This window comes from Triticum dicoccoides, chromosome 3B (assembly GCF_002162155.2).
Source record: "Triticum dicoccoides isolate Atlit2015 ecotype Zavitan chromosome 3B, WEW_v2.0, whole genome shotgun sequence".
NCBI lineage: Eukaryota > Viridiplantae > Streptophyta > Magnoliopsida > Poales > Poaceae > Triticum > Triticum dicoccoides.
The window spans coordinates 187,798,689-187,802,877 of record NC_041385.1 but is presented as its reverse complement, the minus strand read 5'-3'; the positions used below and the strand labels follow the sequence as shown (position 1 = coordinate 187,802,877).

General features: G+C 54.4%; 1 pseudogene; it reads left to right on the top strand.

The window, feature by feature from the left end:
• The first annotated feature begins 938 nt into the window (after nucleotides 1–938).
• Nucleotides 939–3,275, top strand: LOC119281121 (annotated as a pseudogene).
• The last annotated feature ends 914 nt before the right edge of the window (nucleotides 3,276–4,189 follow it).

Below are 4,189 nucleotides of genomic sequence, written 5' to 3'. Positions count from 1 at the left end.
GAGAGAGAGATATACAAGGTTACATGGGCCTGGGCCTCACTCTAGACTATGGGCCTGGGCATGTACAAGACAAACACAATATACTTCACTCTAGACTATGGGCCTGGGCCTGTACAAGACAAACACAACATACTTCACTCTAGACTATGGGCCTGGGCCTATACAAGACAAACACAACATATATACTTAACATCATCCAGTACGGCACACTCCTTTAGTTAGAAAAAATGAAATCCAGTATGACAAACACGAACCGCGCGGAATGAAATTGGGGATGAGAATCAAAAGGGGGATAACGGATCTTACAGTGGGGGAACCACTTTAGCAGCATACTTCATCTATCTTCCCCCTCGGCCAGGCTCCATCTTCCCACTGCCGCAACACGTAAATGTGTAGATAGCATTTAGGCAGAAAAAGAAAAACAGACCGATTGGGAGAGAACATGAAGGACATGAACACACATAATGTTGATGGAGGGAGATGAAGAATAAGCGTCGGTCACCGCCGAGTGAAGGGCGCCTGAGGTCGCTGGCGCCTCCGGCCGTACATTGCAGTGGCCACCATCCTGGACTCAGGCGGAGATGAACTGAGGACACAAAAGCTCACATCAATTTGGCAGAGGGAGAAGAAAAGAAGAAACTCCGGTCGCCGCCAGGGACGGGCCCAACGGGTGAACCGGTGAAGGCTGATGGTCTCAGCGTTACTTTGCAGCTACACGTGGACGAATATGAGGCGAACGATCTCGACTCGGAACATACGGGCCTTCCAACCCGAGTCGATTTCTTCAGGCCGGGCCTTCAAAAGGGGGGCTGACCCCCAGGTACCCTCTTCACCGCAGCACGAACGCAAACTAGCCCTCCACATCCAACGAGAGGAGCAATATACGAGAGACGCAGCAAGTCGACCAACGAGAGTTGAACGCGATGGCGTCGAAGGCGGCGAACCGGCTGGTGGTGGAGGAGGCCGCCACCAACGACGACAACTCCGTGTGCACCCTCCACCCGACCACCATGGAGAAGCTCTCCATATTCAAAGGCGACATGGTGCTGCTCAAGGGCAAGCGCCGCCACAACACGGTCTGCATGGCACTGCCCGACGACACCTGAGAGGGGCACAAGCTCAGGATCAACAAGGTGGCCCGCTCCAACCTGCGCGTGCGCATCGCCGACGTCGTGTCCGTGCACCTGTGCCACGACGCCAAGTTCGGCAGGCGCGTGCACATCCTTCCGTTGGACGACACCGTCGAGGGCATCGCGGGGAACCTCTTTGACGTCTACCTCAAGCCCTACTTCGTGGACGCCTACCGCCCGCTCCACAAGGGCGACCTCTTCCTGGTGCGTGGCGGCATGCGGAGCATCGAGTTCAAGGTCATGGAGATCGACCCCGCGGTGGACTACTGCATCGTGGCGCCCGACACGGAGATCTTCTGCGAGGGCGAGCCGGTAAAGCGGGAGGACGAGGAGAGGCTTGACGACATTGGCTACGACGACGTGGGTGGCATGGGGAAACCGCTGACTCCGATCAGGGAGCTCGTCGAGCTGCCACTCAGGCATCCGCAGATCTTCAAGAGCATTGGCGTCAAGCCGCCCAAGGGCATCCTCCTGTATGGCCCTCCCGGGTCCGGCAAGACGCTGATCGCCCGTGCGGTCGCCAACGAGACCTGGGCCTTCTTCTTCCTCATCAACGGCCCGGAGATAATGTCCAAGATGGCCGGAGAGAGCGAGAGCAACCTGAGGAAGGCCTTCGAGGAGGCCGAGAAGAACGCGCCCTCCATCATCTTCATTGACGAGATCGACTCCATTGCTCCGAACAGGGAGAAGACTCACGGCGAGGTCGAGAGGCGCATCGTCTCCCAGCTGCTGACTCTGATGGACGGCATGAAGGCCCGCGCGCACGTCATCGTCATGGGCGCCACGAACCGTCCCAATAGCATCGACCCTGCCTTGAGGCGCTTCGGGAGGTTCGATCGCGAGATCGACGTCGGCGTGCCAGACGAGGTCGGGCGTCTCGAAGTGCTCCGCATCCACACCAAAAACATGAAGCTGGACGAGGACGTCAACCTTGAGGTGGTTTCCAAGGATACGCACGGCTATGTCGGCGCCGACTTGGCCGCGCTCTGCACCGAGGCGGCGCTGCAATGCATCAGGGAGAAGATGGACGTCATCGACCTAGAGGACGACACCATCGACGCCGAGATCTTGAACTCCATGGCCGTCACCAATGACCACCTTAAGACGACTCTCGTCGGCACAAACCCGTCTGCGCTACGTGAGACCGTCGTGGAGGTGCCGAACGTCAGCTGGACCGATATCGGCGGCCTCGACGGCGTCAAGAGGGAGCTGCAAGAGACCGTCCAGTACCCGGTCGAGCACCCGAAGAAATTCGAGAAGTTCGGCATGTCGCCGTCCAAGGGCGTCCTGTTCTACGGGCCACCAGGCTGCAGCAAGACCTTGCTGGCGAAGGCTATCGCCAACGAGTGCTAGGCCAACTTCATCAGTATCAAGGGGCCAGAGCTTCTCACCATGTGGTTCGGCGAGAGCGAGGCCAACGTGCGCGAGATCTTCGACAAGGCACGTCAGTCTGCGCCGTGCTTGCTGTTCTTCGACGAGCTCGACTCCATCGCTACCCAAAGGGGCGGCAGAGTGGGTGACGCCGGCGGCGCGGCGGACAGGGTCCTGAACCAGCTGCTCACCGAGATGGATGGAATGAATGCCAAAAAGACGGTCTTCATCATCGGCGCCACCAATAGGCCCGACATTATTGACTCGGCGTTGCTCCGTCCCGGCCGCCTGGACCAGCTCATCTACATCCCCTTGTCGGATGAGGCCTCGCGGCACCAGATCTTCAAGGCCTGCCTCAGGAAGTCTCCAGTGGCCAAGGACGTCGACCTCGGAGCGCTCGCAAGGTTCACCTCCGGCTTCAGCGGCGCCGACATCACAGAGATCTGCCAGAGGGCGTGCAAGTACGCCATCAGGGAGGACATTGAGAAGGACATAGAGAGGCGGAGGATGGGGAAAGACACCATGGAGGTGGACGGCGGGCTGGAACACGAGGTGGCTGAGATAAAGGCGGCTCACTTCGAGGAGTCGATGAAGTATGCGAGGCGGAGCGTGAGCGATGCCGCCATCAGGAAGTACCAGGCCTTTGCGCAGACGCTACAACAATCTAGGGGGTTCGGCACTGAGTTCCGCTTTCCAGCACGGCCACAGGCGGCAGAAGCTGCCGTCAACACCTCCGCGGCAGCTGACGAGGATGAAGACGATCTATACAAGTGATCCAGTAACCATTGTTAGAACATTGAACTAGGAGTACCAGAATTTTATAGACTATGTTTTTGTTCTCCTCGATCACTTCTTTCCATGTATATAATTTTTGTTAGTAAGAATTTATTTACATGCATTACAGACTTATAGTTGATACAGAGATAAGAAGGTCTTGTGCTTTCCGTTCATTTGTAGGCAGGGATAAAACTCTGAAAACTAGACTAAGCCGTGAACTGGACCGTGGATTGCACGCAACTAGCACGCTTCTCTCTCAACCCCCCTCTGCTCCTGCACAAGATTCAGAAGGTCACTGCATATGTCTGATACGTGAACCTGTAAGAACATGAGTTTCTTATTATTGAACATGTAAGAACTAGAGTTGAAGGCAAATATTTCATGCGGGTTTGTGTCTGATACGTGTGGCTCCCAACATGAGTTTCTTATTATTGAACCTGTAAGAACTACGTAGAGTTGAAGGCAAATATTTCATGCCGGTGCTTAGCAACCTGTGTGGCCTACTGCCGTGATGCTCGGTTAGTCCGGCTTGTCGTAGCCAGCCGGACAAATGGTCATAGAGGCGAACAAATCTCTTACATCGCTTCCTACTTTGGGGCAATTATTAATTTTTGAAAAGAGCATGGTGGGCTGGAACTTAAGGCTTAACCCAATTATTAATTATTAATTTTTCCTGGTGTTCCTTTTCTCTAAAAAAAACTTAAGGCTTAACTGCTTGTCCAAACAAAGTTTGGCTTTCATGCTCTTTCCTTCTGTCATTGAAATGCTTTAAAGATTCAGTCACGATTTTCGGAAAATGTGTCATGTAGTAATACATTAACTAGTCGCTCTCAAATGTTGATTCACTGAAAGAAAAGTAAATAGCAAGAAGGTCAAGAAGTCGTAAATTACAAACAGTGTCTACATTATTT